Consider the following 19644-nt stretch of genomic DNA (forward strand, 5'->3'; position numbering starts at 1 on the left):
GCGGTCCACAAACATTAACAAGCCACTTTTTTAGGAAGTACTGGTGTACTACTGTTACTGTTAGTCCATATTGCTTATCCATAGATGCTACACTTTTTGGCACGGCTGAGAAATGCTTGCAAGTTGCAATATACTAACGCACACCATTTCTTTTTTCGCATTACAGACGCAAGATTCCCTTCTACGAACCAGAGCTTCTGAATGATGCAACAACTACCAGTACTAGGTTCTTCTAAGTTGAGGGGTCCCTTCATTCACATCTTCTTTTATAAATTTATATAAACTAAATTGCTATGGGATGGTGGTGCTGCCTTCCACCACTGTTCAGTTATCATGATTTAATTCCCAACTGTATAAGTGTAACAATGTATGTTGTTTTAATGTTATTGATTTGCCGGTTGGTGCTGCTAAGAAAACAGTGTACAGACCTTCTCAAATTGAAATAAACATTTTAAACTTACATAGACTTCGTGGTATTTGGTGTGGAGTGGACTAAGTTACACGAGTGAGCAAATTAAAGTAAGGGTGTGCATGTGAATTGCTTCCACGACAGAGGTTGGGTGTGTTATGTTCTGGGTTGTCTACTTGTTGGGTATCTTGGGGGGAGGGTTCCGAGACCTAATAGTTATGACAAGACAGTACTATAGTCAAGCAGTGGAATTGTGATGGGTGCGGAATTTCTGATTGAGGTGTGCAAGGAAGGTCCAACCTACCATCACCAACATCCTATTTTCTGGTGCAAATGTATGTGCAAGATCCCTACAACAGTAGTATGTCCTATAGGGTATCATATCAAAATAGTAATAAATCTGGTAGGGCTGTTGTTGCTGTGAATTTTCAAAGCCTCAAGACCAATAAGAGTAAAAGTAGTACAAGACGACGACCCAACGGATTGGACTCAATGGCTCGAGTTACTGGTGAATATGAGTTTTATATTACAACCTTTCACAAAGAGTGGCACTGGCCAACTGGGCATGACTAGCTACTACAGTACAGACAGACTGATAGTATGTAGTAGTAGTAGTACTCAGAGTCATCATAGCGGAGGCAGGGATAAGATTTTTGAAACCGTACAGATCGAAGGATAATTGGAGCATTTGGAAACCAACTATAGTTCAGGAAAAATATGGGGCAGTAAAAGTTATGGAATAAGAAATATTATTAAAAACAAGAAGACTTACTGGGGCCAGCAGAGGAGCCCTCAGCGGTGTCCTCCTGGTGGTGTTGTTCCTGTCCCGCCGACTGCCCAGTCCCTGTCGGTCTGCCCCTGGGTGCTGATGAACAGGAGAGATATAAGAAAGAGACAAACATTGATGGATGGTGTCAAACAAATACAATATTTTTCAACAACGGTCAAAAAACACTTATGTAAACAACAATTGCAATAACTACATTGACCGATCTCATCTGGTCAACATGTAATATCGGGGGATTCGCAGTTCGACTACTTAAGTTACTATTTATCAACAGTAATCCAGTCTTCTATTCTGATTCCAGAAAACTAAGTTACAACTAAGCCTAAGTACAACGTACCACCCAACCTAGCCCACCTATTCCAGGCATGCCAATTGTACATTAAGTATGCATTTCCACTGTATTCCTCAACAATGCGTATGGTCAAATCATGGAGGACACATGAACATGACTAAATTTTTTGTATACACCAAATTTTGGTTTGATTGATGCTGATCTGCTACTGCTACTGCTAAGTAACTGCTAAGCCTACCACCACTCATTGAACAAACTAGAAAAGGTTCTAAAGACTGCCGTACTAGCAGCACGTCACGTAACTGAGTGAGGGGGCATCACGCATACCACTAACAAATTAGAAGCTCATACAAAGTAATGTACCTAAACATCAATCCGCCCCTATCTATTAGTGACGGGACAAAGTAAGGAGTGGACTAGAGTCACTGTAGCATTACGTAACTTAATTTCTCTAAAATAAACTCGTAAAGAATCACGCTAAGCAAGCACAAACGCAAAGCTGCAAACAAGTAAGATTAGTAGTAGCGCAGAAGAGCACCATAATCACAGAACACATTAACCTGGAATGTATTGTAAGCAGCATCATTCTAGCTGGTTGGAAGGAAAAAATATTCGCAATATATAACACAGAGCAGAAGAACAGACACAAAGTTGTAGTAATTAAATATGTACTCACCAAGCCCCGGGACCTCCACTCCTAGCAGGTCCAGCAGGTCCTGCTCACGGTCCAGGATGTCAGACCACCGGTGCGTCAGCTGTGCCTGGGTGCGCCGGACCCCAGAGATGCGCGACACTGCCCGGCGCACCTTCCCCCACCGCTGCTGACGCTCCCGGAGGCCGTACCCGGACCCAGGCCTGCCACCTGCTGCCAGGGTTGAGGGGAGGTGGCGCTGCACAAAGAAAATGAGTGCAGCCAACTCCTCCTCCCCAAATAAGGCCCGTGCCTGCACCCCTTGTGGGCGCCGCCTTCCGCAAGGAACGCGGTCACGGCTCTGGCTGCGCCGGTGAACAGCCCTACCCTTGGACATGGTTCTGGGGACGGGGCGGGAAAGAAAAGGTAAAATAAATAAAGGAGTAAAGGAAATAAATAGCAGGCAATAGAAAGAGGAAAAAGTAGCTAAAAAACAAAAAAAAATAGACAAAAACCAAAAATATAATAGCAGGAAAATAGTTAGAGAAATAAGAAGTAATAAAGATCCAAAAAAAGTGGCTATAAACAAAGGATTGAAAGGATTTTGGGAGGATTGAAAATCAGGCCCCAGAACCATGCAATAGAGTGAAAAACAAGATGGATGCGCCCATTGTGACCACGTGCGCAAGTTCGCGCGATATTTTCTCCCCGAGCAAGCAAAAAGCAACGCGATCAAGTAAAAGCGGTCGCGAACAGGAAATTTCGACCGCGAACGGGCGCGAACATGCATTGCGCGACCCGGAACAGGAAGTAAGCATCGCGAGAGGGCGGGACAAGTGAAAACAAGATGGCCGCGCCCTTGAGCAACCGCATGGGTAAGTTGGCGACCCGCGATCACGCAAAAAATACCGCGAACAGGCGGGAAATAAACTTCCGCGTCTTTGCAATATTTCCGGCGTGTTTGCGGAGATTTTTAGCATTTTCGCGATAATTTGCGAAAGTTAATTTCGCAAATTCTGCCCATGCCTAATCATTATAGATGGTACATCTATATTTTTGTATCCTCGTGCATGTATCATGTAAAATACGATATGAGCACATACCATGAAAATAATCCCAAAGACCAACGATATTAACCCCAAAACAAATGAAAGCATCAATATGGTGTGGTCATTGTATATGATGTGCCCATCTATATTTTTTGTATCTTCGTGCATGTACCATATAAAATACGATATGTGTACATACAGTGAAAATGGATTTTAACATATGACCAATGGTATTAACCCAACACAACTGCAAGCATCAAATATGCATCCCATTGCCAGACAGGATGAGACATATATAAATATCTATGTTTCAGTATTACACTGTATAGAGTAAGACTTATTTCAACTGTCACATATTTGGGCATTCATTTTTGGTTGTAATTCTCTTCTCCAAGATGGCCGCCAGATGAAAACGAATTGGAGTAGCCTGTGTAAGCCCTTTGTCTATTTAGACTATGTACACGGTAATGGTGTAAACGATATTTAAAGACTGCTATTGGGTACACATTCACACGTGAACAAGGCTGTCCGCCAAAACGCGTTGTATGAAATAAACACTTCGAACCAGTATCTGTGTGTTTATCGATTTCTACTGAGAGCGCACGTTATTTCGTTATTGAGATTTGGATATTGACTTTCCGGCGCGCTCCGCCGGAGTGTGCGCCAACCTTCGAGGGTCCCAGTAATCCAGAAGGAGCACCCTTTAACTTATATGGACTTTATGAGGATTGCAAGATAAGGACCGTCTGCCATTACGATCACAGCGTAACAGTGATTCCACCGATGTTGAATTGACCGACGTGAAACATACGCATAGGTAAGCCTGCTCGGCTCTTATTCGTCCTTTTGGGGGAGGGGACAGTGGTTCCCGCATCGGAGGGTGCGGGACATTAGAACATCCCCTGGGGTACAGAAAAAAGGAGTGGGACTGCCAGGCGAGCATCTTCTGGGCATTTGCTTTAGAAGCGCTTTGTATTTCCGTGTACACAAGGTTTACCGAGATTCAGCTCATTATCGTTTTGGGATAGAGAAACTTAACAGGAACGTGTGTTAAATTACAATTTTTGGTTGGAGATCACGGGACAATAACACTGTTTGACTACTCCTGAGAGAAATGAGCAGTAGTTTCTTACGTTGGCAGCAAAGGTAACTTCCCATTTCATGGGGAGGGAAGAATAGGTAACACACAGATATTATTGGTTCAAGTGTATGCACAGTATGGAGGAGGAGGCAGAAAGGAGAGCAGCAGCGCTCACCTTGTTTTGCAGAAAGACAGCGCCCAGTAGTAGGCTCGGCACAACTAATAAAATAGACCCATCAATCCAACCTCTTGAAGAAAAAATAAAAAGTTTGGAGAAATTGAAAAGAACAGAAGTATCTAAATGGTGGGAGGCCATCTCACTCCAGAACTATGTAGATCAAAATATGGCACCCAGAGGATTAAGGATATGTATCACTCCCACCTATGAAGCTCCTAATCCCAAAATGTTAGAAGAATGGTCTGAACATTCAGCCGTCACCTCGAAGGGGATGATGGAAATATTGATTAAATATGCTTGGCAAGATAGAGATGAGCTTCTTAAACAAATTAAAACTATCATGACAGAATTACAACAAACATTGGAAAGTGATACCCTTAACAAGATTCTTGACCCCATGAAAGAACGACTTGGAAAATACGAGGAAGAAATCAAAGCAAGGAAGCAAAGAAAGATGACTAAGGATTACGCTGACTATGAGTGTAGGAGGATTTTGACTTTTAGCAAAAAATATGATCATTTGTATAAAGTGCAAGATACCACCTCAATACCAACCCCAGCTACTAACACCAATATAATGATAGACAACCCCATTATGAGCGATACTGAATCTGATGTCTTTGGAGGAGACACATCTGGTTAGTATCGAAACCTGAGACAAGTCAATTTTTTAGATGAGTTTCGGGTCCTACAGAAGGACCGACAAACAGTGAGAGAAAATCCACCATCAAGAGCATGGGGACGCGGACGAGGAAGAGGCAGGGGAAACGTTGCAACAGAAAAAAGAGACTCAAACAACTCTGGCAATACAGGCAGAGGAAGGGGCGCCATGGGAAATCGCAGAACACGCTCCAACAAGAACTATTGATGGATATGGACATGGTAAATCAGACTGTAGTTAACCTATCCAACAGACCTATGAGTGATATAGAAAAAAGAACTCTCTGCCTTGGCCCTTTCCTTCTGTTCCTCTTCTTTCTTCAACTAAACTGAAACTATGATTGACCTCTTTAAGTATGTAAGAAAATTAAAATTGAAAAAATGGCGTATACTCAAAAGACAGGGACTGAATCAAGGTAACATGAATGATAAAGCAAATACTGACAATAATTTTATTATTAGTGATATCGATACTCTAATCACTATGGCAGAACTAGCACAAGACATTGAGGGCAATGATACAGAGACCAATGTCACACAGGTTTTGGATGATATGGAATTAAATCAGGGAGCAGCGGCAGGGTCACACTTTAAGGTCAAATCGACATTTGTACCTCCCCTACCACATGACAATATCGACACTTTCCAGGATTGTATCATCAAATCACTTATGGAACTCAGATTCAGTAAAAATAAAAAAAACTCTGGAGGTACTCACAATAATCTTTCGTTTCCCCAGAGACAGGCGTTGAAGGCTTTATCCAATGATAAGAGTATAGTTATTCGCCCGGCGGACAAGGGAGGGAATGTAGTTATCTTGGATAAAGAGGATTACATCAGTGAGGCCCTACGCCAGCTAGATGATACCAATTTCTATGTACATGTGACTTGGGACAGGTATAACCAGAGTATAGTTAAAATTTGGGACAAATTGACCATGTGGAGGGATAAGGGTCTTTTAGAGTGGGAGGAATACTGCTACTTGAAAAAAGATCATCCCAGATTACCCATCTTATACCTCTTACCTAAATTACACAAAAATAACTGCAGACCTCCAGGACGCCCCATTGTTTCTTCAATAGGAAGCATCAGTGAACATATTTCTAAATATGCTGATCACTTCCTGAGAGAGTTTGTGTTACAACTACCCAGTTATTTGAAAGATACCTAAGATTTTCTCTGCAAAATCGAAAATCTGGTGTGGGAGCCCAATTTTCTATTCATTGTCCTGGATGTGCAGTCCTTGTATACCATAATTGATTATGTTCAAGGACTAGAAGCGTGTGAGCATTTCCTGAAACTGAGACCTTTGAGATACCGAGATCATAGTCGGATGATAATGGAGATGATTAATTTCTACTTAAAAAATAACATCTTTTCCTTTAATGGCGCCCTCTACAGGCAGGTGAACGGTACTGCCATGGGTTCTTGCTTTGCTCCCAGTTTTGCCAATCTGTTCATGGGCTACTGGGAGCAAAAAATCTTTACTAGTATCACCCTTAAAGATGATCTTCAGAAAGTCATCATGTGGCGACGCTACATTGATGACTTATTTATTATCTGGAATGGCCTCAGGGTGGGTGCCCAGGCTTTTATAGACAAACTTAATGCTAACAATTGTAACATTGTTCTGACTGGTAGCATCAGTGCTACGAAAGTTGATTTCCTGGATGTGGGTCTTGAAGTGCAACACGGAAAGGTGTGTACCACTCTCTTTCGTAAAGCCACAGCTGGAAACAGTGTCCTACATGCCCTCAGTAGCCACCCAGAAGCACTCAAGTGGAGTATACCGTATGGGGAGCTACTGAGGGCTAAAAGGAATTGTAACTGTCCGGATACTTACTCTAAGGAGAGAGATAACATCATTGACAGGTTTCTGACCAGAGGCTACCCCACATGGGTCCTTAAGAAAGCAAGGGATTGTGCAGTAGGGGTGGCTAGAGTTGACACCTTACGAGATAAAACTGGAGGCGAAGACAATGAGGCGAAGGCAGGGACTCGTATGATCCTCACGTACAACTCAGACTCAGAAAAGATTAAACATATTGTTTCCAGACATTGGAATATTCTAAAATCAGATAACATACTGAGTGCCCTGATCACAGAGAGACCTTCTATAACATATAGGAGGGACAGGAATATGCGAGATTTGGTTGTGAGAAATGACATTACTGACTACCACACTGCTGCTGATCATGGCCTCAAGGGATTTTTTCCTAGTGGCCATTGTAAAGCATGCAGATTTAATACATTCAAGGGAACTCTTGAATATGGAGGTATATCCAGAAAAATTACTCCGTTTTTGACATGCGGTACCAGTTTTGTCATCTATGCTATTGAATGTATGTGCAAACTTTGGTATATTGGTAGCACGACTTGTTCGACCAAAAAGAGGGTCTTAGAACATCTAAGAGCGATAACTAACAATGACTTCAAATATCCAGTCACTCGACATTTTAATGAACATAATTTCTCAAATATGGCTGATATGAGTTACTTGATCCTTGAACATATCCCAAAAAACCCCAGAGGGGGTGACAGGGTATTGATTTTGAAATCACGTGAATCTAAGTATATTATAGACTTCCAAACCAAGACCCCGGGAGGTCTTAATATGGATGAGGAACTGTCAATACATCTTAGATTGGGATCATGGCTGTACAATAAGACTAGGTTACTGTTCTATTACTCAATCTTTCCCTAGTATGCTGTAGTTAGATTTTCTATACAGGTACTATTATGTGAATAACTTGTTAAGAGAAAGAGAAGCATTGCTTTTAACTCATGCAATTTTTTCTGCCTCCACAGAAGATGTGCTGTAGATTTGATTCAATATTTCACGGTTTTAATGTTATTTCTATATCTCACATTCTTTACAGGAGAGAAGAAAGGGGCCCCTTCACATGTTTGCACCAGCACGGGCATCCTACCCTTTTTCTCCGATTTGCTTCGCACCTCTTCACATCTCTTGACTTCATGTATCTTTTTTATCAGCAGTTTGCTTTATATTACACCAGCTATATATTTGTTTGATACCTTTGATGTACTGCAACTTGCGTAAACAGTGTACTATGACTGCATGTTTTGAGATTTGAGATAGATTGTTTATGACTTAGATCAGCATATTCTCAAGTATCGTGTCTAATTTTGATTGAAATAGGAGCACTAGCTCTACTAGTCTGCCAAAGCTGTATCTGCATTTTACGTGGAATGTTGGACATAGGATGCATTATGTTTTAACATGCTGCATGCAGATTCTGTTTATGCGAGGAGCCTATTTTAGGCAGTATTATATGCTCTGATCACCTCTGTGAGATAGTAATGATACAATGGAAATGTTATTGTTTTATTATTTTACCCATGGGATGCATATTTGATGCTTGCAGTTGTGTTGGGTTAATACCATTGGTCATATGTTAGAATCCATTTTCACGGTATGTACACATATCGTATTTTATATGGTACATGCACGAAGATACAAAAAATATAGATGGGCACACCGTATACAATGACCGCCCCATATTGATGCTTTCATTTGTTTTTGGGTTAATTTCGTTGGTTTTGGGATTATTTTCATGGTATGTGCTCATATCGTATTTTACATGATACATGCACGAGGATACAAAAATATAGATGTACCATCTATAATGATCGTACCATTCCAAGATGGCGGCCGCATTCTTTCAGCATGTAATATATATTCCATATGTAACGGGCAATTGTCTTAGCGCATCATCGTTGCCAGACAGGATGAGACATATATAAATATCTATGTTTCAGTATTACACTGTATAGAGTAAGACTTATTTCAACTTTCATGTATTTGGGCGTCAATTTCAGGTTGTACTTCTCTTCTCCAAGATGGCCGCCAGATGAAAACGAATTGCAGTAGCCTGTGTAAGCCCTTTGTCTTTTTAGACTATGTACACGGTAATGGTGTAAACGATATTTGAAGACTGCTATTGGGTACACATTCACACGTCAACAAGGCTGTCCGCCGAAACGCGTTGTGTGAAATAAACACTTTGAACCAGTATCTGTGTGTTTACCGACTTCTACTGAGAGCGCACGTTATTTCGTTATTGAGATTTGGATATTGACTTTCCGGCGCGCTCCGCCGGAGTGTGCGCCATCCTTCGAGGGTCCCAGTAATCCGGAAGGAGCACCCTTTGGCTCATATATATATATATATATATATATATATATATATATATATATATATATATATATACTCACACACACACACACACATATATACATATATACGCATTATATATAACGCATTTTATTGATAACAAACATAATTAATGAATCCTTTCGTTATGTTTTTACATTTAATAATTTGCTTACATTTAACAAAACATTACAAAATTAAAAAGTTTAGCCAAGTTTACTACTTCTATAAAATCAAAATGTTCATAAAGGTGGGTATTGTGGTTTAATTATTGACTGAAAATTAAATTTTTTAAATAAATGAAAAATATTCCAATTATAAAATACACATTTAATTTCCCAAGTTAATATGGTATAGCTTTTTTTATTAGTTCCAGGTTAATATGAATTGTTTAAAATTATTTTACATTTAAATTTACATTGCAAATATTTAAACAAAGCTAATCTCTCATTAGTTACCTACAGGGAGATCTCCAAACCTGGTGGTAGAGATTCCCACCAATATATGAAAAGCTGCATCACCTAAGTATAAATCTGTACGTGGAAATGGTGAACAGCAAAATGTGGAGAGTTACACCTAGGTGAAGGAGTAGAATTAAGGGTGGGCGTAGTGCTCCGCTCCGCCCGCGGAGTGTGCGTAGTGCTGCCTGCTTCGTGGTCCATGAAGTAGGCGTAGCAGGCAGGCTACGCACACGCCACCACGGAGCAGAGTTGCCTGCCACCCACCTCCCGCCCGCCCGCCCTAATTTTAAAATAACTTAAAGTGTTTAAAAGTAAGGAAAATGTCTTACCTGAGCTGCGGCGTCCCAGGGCTCGCTCTTCCTGCTTCATCGGCAACTTCTTCCCCACAAATGCGCATGCACGGGCGCTCGTAGTGGGGCTACGCGGAGTGTGCGAATGTGTGTAGATTTGGCCATACTACGTGATGCTCCATCGAGCCCCACTACGCCCACTACGCCCAGGGTTAGAGTAGATCTACACCTGAGTAGATATAAACATGTATAGTCACCTTTGGGAATTTGGTCCCAAACCTTTCCATCGATGCTCTAAACTGCAATCTAACCCTTGCTGATTCTGCCAAATCTCTGGGAATCACCGTAGACCCATGATTGAACATGAGCGAACATATAAAGAACACTGCAAAGAGCGCTTTCTATAACCTAAAACTCCTGAACAAAATCAAACCCTTCCTCCTTCCAAATGATCTGAAATCTGCAACACAAGCTCTGGTTCTGTTCATAATGGACTATGCAAATGCCACCCTCACAGGCACAGCAAAATCACACTTATTCCCTAAGAACTACTCTAAATACAGCAGCTAGAATGGTCACCAGAATCAAAAAATACAATCACAACTCACCCTCTCTGAAAGAATGAAAATAGGTCCCAACTGTAGCTTGTCCAGCTTCAGAACTGCATGTCTCACTCACAAAGTCCTTCATACCAGTAAACCAGAGTACCTTGCGTCCAAACTTATGAAGGCAGGGCAGACAAGAAACCTAAGAAGCACCAACACCCTTGTTCTCATTCCACCCACAAATTGCAAACAAAGAACCCTGGAACTCTTTTTCTTCGTCAATGGACCTAAAATCTGGAAATCCACCCCAGTAGATAGCAGGACTAATCCATCCTCCATAAACTTGAGACAACCAGTTGGATGGCTTTCGCCTAGTGCGATAGGGTTTCTCTACAACCAGCATCTCTTTCCGATGGATAATAATCGCCCAGCACAAGATGGTTTCTATACCCCATTATTTTTGTTCCTCTTTCAGTGTCTTCCTCTAGGTCATCACTTGATTCAACTCTCAATACTGCTTTTTGCTGAAACAATTGGTGTCTGTCATTTTCATGATAATGTTGTAAAGTGTTCTGAAACCTTCGCCAGCTCTATAGCAAAGCGTCACCAACAGTCTGTAACTCTCTGTGTTTTTACTTTACTACAACTGGGTCAGAAACTTCATTGAAATTCATATAAGAATTCATGATCAAAAATATGCTCTTTCAATTGCAAGGCTACATTACCCAACTTCAATATTTTTCACTAGAAAAGCAGTATGGAAACTCAGAGGAATTTATTAAGATCTTCAGGAAAAGCTAAGGTTTTTTTCATCAGATGAAAAACTTGGAGAATTTTCAGGCAATCAGGAAAGATTGGTGTCAAATACCAATGCATGAGAATTTTTCAAGAGTTCTCTTTGTAGCTGAAACTAATAGAGGATTTAGAAATGCTCTACCATATCTGTGATGGCTGTGGTCAATTCCCTTTCCAGTTGTTTCATGTATGTATGCTTCTTTGGTGGGGTGAGGTTGAGTATATAGCCGCAATAAAGGTTTAAAGTATAAACTCTGTACCCCAGCTCTTTTACTAAGGTATGCTCTTTCTATGGCAACCCGTGTTGGGGGATTTTCACAGTCCTGCAAGAAATATACTATCCGTGAGAGCTGAAGTGCCAACTGATAAGAATAATACAAGTCAGGCCGCTAATCTGTCCCTCCACAGTTGCAGCTTGGAACTTAGATATTTTAAGTATAGTGTTCCTTTGTATCAGACTGACAGACTGTTGCTGACTGTGAGTGCGCTTCTTTCAAAATAGCTTTTAACTGTAATTATACGATGTCAGGATTATTGATTTACCGCCCCCCAGGTCCGTCCACAGAGTTCCGAGCTGCCCTACCAGAGATACTTAGCACCTTAGCAGTCAATGCCTCTAATTTTTCTATCATAGGCGACCTTAATTTACATGTAGAAAATGATTCCGATCCTATTGTAGCATCTTTTTTGGCGGCCCTTATGGCCTGTCAGCTTGTGCAACGGGTTCCCGGCCCCACTCATGTGGCCGGACACCTACTCCCATTTTTACTAACATATTGTCTTCTGAGGTTCTTGTTTCAGACCCTATAGATTGGTCGGACCATTATTTAGTCACTATGGTGATCTATGACATTCTGCCAATACGTAAATCAGTCAGCACTTCGTCTATCAAGCGCCCTTGGCATAAACGGAGCTGGGAGCATTTTCAAAATCATCTCGCAGCCACTTCTCCGGTCATTCCGGTTGATCCTAATGAGGCTTACTCTATCTTTATTGAATGGATTCTGCAACCATTGAACGCTTTTATACCTGCTAGGCTCTCTAGGAATCGGGTTAAGAAGCCCAACCCTTGGTACAATGCAAAACTGGCTATCCTGTGTAAGTTGTGTAAGAAGCTGGAGAGAGTTTGGCGACGGGATTTTGATCCAGCCCCTAAGGCGCTTTATCGCGCTGCAATAAAGCGCTATCATAGGGCTCTCCATGCCGAGCGGGCCGCCTTCTATGCTGAGCAGATCCGGGTCAGTTCTAACCCAGCTAAGACCATCTTCTCCATAGTGACGGGGCTCAAGACTCAGAAGAATGTTGTAGGTGCAGGGATCTCTTCTGACTCACAGTGTGAAGATTTGGCCAATTTCTTCATTAAGAAAGTCAAGGATATTAATCAAAAATTTTATATGGTCCCTTTAGGCCTTTCTGAGACCTCTAGTAATTCCCTCGCCGGGGTTCTTGGAATTTTTCCTCCCATTACTCGAGAAGTGCTTTTGACACTGCGCCAAGGTCAAATCAGGCTCCACGGCTGATCCTCTGAAGCCTGATCAAATTAAAAGAATACCATCCACTATTATCCATCCTTTGGAAGAAGTGATTAATGGATCTTTGCATGAGGCAGTTGTGCCCAGGGCCTGGAAACAGGCCAAGGTCCTTCCATTACTCAAAAAACCCTCTTTAGACCCCCGGAAACTAGAAAGCTTCCGCCCCATCTCCCTGTTACCCTGGGTTGCTAAAATCACTGAGGCATATATTACCTCTCTCCTCACAGATTTTCTTACGGCTCATCAGAGGTTCGATGTGTCTCAAAATGGCTTTCGACCCGGCCATAGTACCGAGTCAGCACTTTTGGCCGTCACTGAACACCTCTGGGCGGCCTTAGACGCAGGGCAGACGTCGGCACTGATCCTTTTGGATCTTAGTGCCGCATTCGATACTGTATCTCATGTCATCTTGCTGAAACGTCTTTCTGAGGCTGGGGTCTCTGGGCCAGCTCTTAGATGGCTGTCCTCCGTTTTGGCTGGCAGGACCTTTCAGGTAGCCGCCGCCTCTTTTGCCTCTGGCATTTTTCCTATTGGTCAGGGGGTCCCACAGGGTTCGTCCCCGAGCCCCCTGCTCTTTAATCTTTATGTGTAACCTCTGGCGGAAGTTGCCAGGAGCAGGGGGTTGACCATGGTTTCCTACACTGATGACACGCAGCTGGTGGAGGCCCTCTCGAGTGACCATGAGCAGGACGCCAGGAAATTTTAGGGCGGCCTCTCTGCTGTTGCCGAGTGGATGACCGCCAACTGTTTACAACTGAATTCTAACAAGTCTGAGGTGTTGTTGGTGGGGGGAACCATGAGCACTGGAGTGACCTGTGGTGGCCTGCTAGTCTGGGCGCGGCACCTACCCCAAAGCCGGTAGTAAAGAACTTGGGGGTTTGGATGGACAGTTCACTCAATTTTTCGGTCCAGACGAAGAAGGTGGCTGGCACTTGCTTTGGTCTTCTTCGTGGGCTGAAATCCATTCTGGCCTTTTTTGATGCCTCAACTAGGCAGACCGTTATTCAGGCCCTGATTTTGTCAAGGCTAGATTACGCCTGCTCGTTGTATTTAGGAGTAAACAAATCTGAATTACAGAGGCTTCAGAGAGTCCGTTAGATCCCTCCTGGGCTTGCGTAGAACATGCTCAGTGACTAGTGCCATTCGTCGCCTTCATTGACTGCCGGTGGCCAGGCGCATTGAGTTTAAGGCACTCTGCTTTGCCTTTAAAATTCTGAAGTTGGAATCTCCTTACATTTTGTCTGATCTCCTTTCACCTTTTATCCCTAGACGACCTCTTCGCTCTATGGGACAATGTTTAGTAATGGTTCCTCGGGTTAGGAAAGCCCGCGCCGGCGGGCGCTCCTTCCGGCATAGAGTGGCCCTGTTGTGGAACTCTCTGCCGGCTCACATTTGGGAGCTTACTAATTATCTCCAGTTCAGGAAAGCAATTAAGACCTTTCTGTTTCCTTCTTCATAGGCCTTGATCGTTTTTTTTGTTTTGCTCTGCCGTTGCTTAGCGCCGGGACGCCTTTTAGCTGAGGCAGCTGTTGCGCTCTATAAAACCGATTAACATAACATATACATTTTTTTGATTCTGTCAGATATCATTTTGAATACGGAAGCTAGAACTCAGAATGGTAAAATCTCCTGCAGGTAATTATACCATGGTGCTACAAACATTTTATTACTTGATGCAAGCTGTTGAGAAGTCCATCTGGTAAAGTCATTATCTGTTCTGGCTATAAGTAGTCGCTACTTGTCTAAGACCATATGGTCTAGGCATCTTTTGACCAGTTTTCTGAGATATTTTATGTTTTTTCCTCCCTAAGTAAAGCCATGTTCATCTAAAATGTGTCTAGAGGTTTTTCTTGAACATGGGTAAACTTCATATTTGTCTCAGTTTATCTTACACTGGGAAAGCAAGGAGAGCTGGTCGATTAGCCAGATTAGAAATCGGGATGGATGCATCTTTATCCTTAAGGTTCCCAGAAGCTCATGCATTTGAGAGACCTATATAGGGGACCCACTGGCTCAGATAGGCCCCATAGAACTCTCGATCAAAAACTCCCTATTGATTGGTTTTCAATAAAGGAAGTAAAAGCTGGCATCAAAAGAGTAAAGCTCTCCCCTGCTGCTGGCCCTGATAACATCCCAGCAGTAATAATTAAAACTAATAGTGTTTGGTGGGCCACGGTCCACTCTTCCCTGTTTAGCTGGATTGCCACGTCTGGCCTTTATCGCCTCTCCTGGAAAGGGTCAATAGTGAAACCCATTTTAAAAAATGGGATTGGTACAGATCCCTTTCATTATAGGTTGATGAGCATTCTTGATATTTCACTAAAGATTTTTTCAAAGATTATCTTATGAAAGTTTGAAACCAAGAGAATTCCAATAGAGCAGGGGGGCTTTCGGGAGGGTCATTCCACCATAGGTCATTGCTTTGCATTATGGGCCATTATTCGGAAGGCCCAGTAGGAAAATCAAAGACTGTGCTGCTATTTTTTAGACTTCAGGACAGCCATCGATTCTGTGAATAGGGATATCCTATGGAGGAAACTTGCTGCCGGGGGGCTCCCATTAACATCCTTAGTGTACTTCAATCTTTGCACTAATTGGGCCCAGGTAAAGTTAGATGAGTCAGGTCTCTTAAATCAAAGAATCCCCATTGACAATGGCCTTCGGCAGGGGTGCATTTTAGCGCCCATGATTTTTAGTCTTTTTTAAGCTGACCTCCCCTCCTTTGTTTCCCAAGCTAACTCCTTTAGCCCCAAAATTGGGAAACAGCACATTGTCTGTCTTCTTTATGCAGATGATCTGGTGTTATTGGATTATAACCCTATTGGTCTGCAGAGGAAATGAATTGCTCTGCAAAATTATAGTAGGCAGAACCAACTTCACATTAATTTGGAAAAGACCACGATTTTGGTTTTGGGAAAAGAGTAAATAAATGTAATTGGTATTTAGATTTAGGGGGTGGAGCGAGTTGACCAATATAAATATTTGGGCGTAGCCTTCAGGAGGGACTTGACCTGGGGTATGCATTGGGATGCCATCAAGCAGAAGTTCTTATTGCAGGCCAGCTGTCTATCAAGTTCAATAGTAGATTTAGGGGACTTTCTCATCTTCTGGTCTCTTGGTGCCTGATGTCCACCACTCTGGCCCTAAGATATTTCTATACATTCCTGAAGGATGATGAGGTGTCTAGAGTCTCCACATTGTGCTGGGAAGAGATTCAATGCAGCAAAAGAATTTGGGCAAAGGCCGCAAGAATTAAATTAATTACTCTTAGGAACCTTCATTTAGATAGTGGTACAATTACATCTTGGTCCCCCTTCCCAGGCTTGCATGCATTGAAAGAGTCTGTTGCTTTGGTGTCCGGATTGAATGACCTATCTTATCTGCGCAAGAAACCATCCATCAGTTTTTCAATCCCTCCACTGGGCCAGGAAATTGTTTTTCCTTATTTATCGCAGCTACCAGACCCAGAGCTGCGAAATGAAATATCATATGGCAGGGTGGGTTGCAATCCAATTTATTCATCCTGCCTATACTGGACCAGAGTCCAGGATAACAGTGTCTCTGCCCCTGCGCCATAAACGTTTAATGTTCCCTACTGCATAGATTGATAGACTGTGTCTTTTATCTTGTAAATCGAAATAAGTTTTTAAGATCTTTGTTTTGTAAATATGGTGTTGTGCATAGGAGGAAAGCTGTGGAGCTGTTGACAGAAATGCGTTACTTAGATATGGCTGTTGGAATTGCTTGGTTTTTACGGTCTGTAAAACAGAGTTTTAATGATGAACTGTAGTGGGTTGGGGGTGTTGGGTAGTTAGGATCGGACATTTTATATGATCATAATTGCCATTTGTGTCTTAGAATGTTTTATGGACAATTGTCTAAATAAAATAAACACTTATGTACTTAAATGTTGATAAAATGTCAGCTGCAAAAAGCACTATCTTAGTTTGTTCTGCTTCATTGTCCAGTCTTTTGATGGTGTCACAATTTCAGATCGCAGCTGCCAAAGGTTCTGAGATATAGTAGGGATGAGAGTCCATACCCCTGTCTTGCCCCTCTGTGCATCTGAGAGGAATCAGAGTTAAATCCCCAGCAATCTATCCTAGCCAGTGGGTTGTATTTTGCCATTTCTTCTTTGCACTGATAATCCAGTCCAATAGTTACTCTCTTGAATGCCCTAAAGCGGAAATCCCATTGAATATGGTCAAATGCCTTTTCCATGTCTAGTGATATTCCCACTGATTCATTGGGTTGTCTGTAACTGGCCACAATATAACTGATAAAAGTCGTAGGTGGTTCCTGGATGACCTACCAGATACAAAGCCTGCCTGTGACTTGTCTATATATGACTAGTATTTTTAAATCAGTTTTAATCAGGGATATTGGCCTGTGACTGAAACATATCAATGCATCTTTACCTGGTTTTAGTAACAGACTTATTATTGGACTATTTAATTCTTGCCTCAGGTGAGCCTTCTCTTCTCTTCAGTTTCTTTGTAACCATTGATGATGTTTGATGCACAGAGGAGGACATATGCTAGATGGATTGTTTTCCAACTATGCGGTTACTACCCTACTCCCTTCTCTCCCCCTCACCTGGTCCGACCATTGGGCAGTTAACTGGCAGATTCAGACAGAGAACCGAATGATGCACAGAAACACAATTCAAAAACCCGCAAGTAGAGCTTGGCACAAAATTCGGGCGGCTCATCTGTGAGATGCCATCTCACCTGGGCCCTGGAAACTTGCCGAGAATCTGGAGCAGTGTGTTGACATTTTTTAAATATGCCTAAACTCACTCCTGGATATAATAGCACCAATCAACCATAAAACAGCAGCCAAAAAAGTATCCCAACTATGGTAGAATGAACATTTTAAAAGATCAAGGCAGGATTGAGGAAGGCAAGAACACAGATGGAGGAAAAAGTATGATTTAGAGGAGAAAAACATATTTAGAAATAAACTAGCAGGAGACAAAAGAAATATTGCAGCAGCAAAAACCTCTTACTACGCTGAACAGATTCGAGCAGCCTGCGATGCAAATAAAACCCTCTTCCTAGTCATAAACAAACTACTACATCTACCAGCCCAAATCACGCAGTAATAAATGAAAACATACTGCGATGAGCTAGCAATTTTCTTTCAGGAAAAGGTTGCAAACATTTTCTCCAGCCTTTCAGCAAAGATAGTAGCGGGTGAACAAGATGGTTGTGTCCCCACTGACGTTAGCCGTTTCCCTACTTTTAAGGCCCTTTCAGAAGAGCAACTTGTAAAACAGATTCCAATTATTAAATATAGGGCACCACAAGACCCCTTTCCCCCTAAGATAATGCACATGATTCCTTCACAAGTGGCACAATACCTCGGCCATATACTGAATCTCATGCTGGCAGGAAGTACCTTCCCGACACACTGGAAACATGCCTCAATTCTGCCTCTGCTAAAGAAGGACAACCTGAATGCACTGGACATGAATAACTACCGCCCAATTTCAAGGCTCCCTTTTGCTGCCAAGTTGGCAGAGAAAGTTATGAATCAGCAACTTTCAGAGTACCTAGAGGAAAATCTGCTTCTGGACGATACACAACACGGCTTCAGAAAAAAACAAAGTACTGAGTCGGCCCTGGTAGCAGCTGCAGAGGGGATTCAGGAAGTGCTGGACAGGGGAGGGACCGCGGCCCTAATCCTGTTGGATCTTTCCGTGGCATTCGACACGGTCAGCCATGATATTTTAGTGGATCATATGCGCAGCCTGGGGATTGAGGATGCAGTTTTAGATCTCCTCAAATCCTTTATGGTTCAGACAGCATACTCTGTCAATGAGCAACTTTACATTTAAGCCTTACTCCCTGCCTTGCAGAGTCCCTCAGGGATCAGCACTGAGTCCAACACTTTTGAAACCTTTATGTTGCACCACTTGCTTATTACTCTCGTGAATTTAACATCAGCACCAATCCCCCTAAATTGATATTTAAGGTGCTTAAGGATCTTACAGCCAGTAGAGCCCCAGTCGCTGAGATCTGCTCTGTTTCACATTGTGAGGACTTGGCCGTCTTCTTTGTAGAAAAGGTGGAGGCTATTTACCGCTCTTTGCCTGGCTCGTCTGTACCTCAGGAGAAGCTGAAATCCAGCCCGAAGACCCTTATGTCTTTGTGCTCTCTCCCAGAGCTATCAATGGAGGAGTTTAACAGAATTGTGGCGAAAGTCAAATCAGGCTCGCCAATGGACCCTCTTCGACCTGCCCAATTTAGAGAATCTGCGTCACTGTGTCTCCCTCCTCTACGTGACCTCGTCAATCTATCTCTGACGTCAGGTTCTGTTCCTGGCAGCTGGAAACAGGCCCAGGTGATGCCTATTTTAAAAAAACCTGCCCTGGATCCATTAAAGCTGGAGAACTACCGTCCCATATCTCTTCTTCCGTGGGTGGCAAAGTTGACCGAGGCCCATGTCAACGCTATCCTTTCCACTCATCTCCACTCTGCAAATATTTTAGATCCTTCACAGAACGGCTTTCGATCTGGCCATAGTACTGAGACTGCGCTGCTTTCAATGGTCGATCATCTATGTACTCTGGTCGACTCCGGTCAAACGGCGGCTTTGGTGCTTTTGGATCTCAGCGCCGCGTTCGACACCGTCTCCCACGCCATTTTATTAAATCGTCTGGTGTCGACAACATGGCTCTTGAATGGTTTTGATCGTTTCTATCTGGTCGTACTTTTAGGGTTGTCACTCCTCCTTTCCAATCTAAACCCTATCCTAT

The sequence above is a fragment of the Triturus cristatus genome, chromosome 2_1, assembly GCF_964204655.1.
Source record: "Triturus cristatus chromosome 2_1, aTriCri1.1, whole genome shotgun sequence".
In the NCBI taxonomy this organism is placed as follows: domain Eukaryota; kingdom Metazoa; phylum Chordata; class Amphibia; order Caudata; family Salamandridae; genus Triturus; species Triturus cristatus.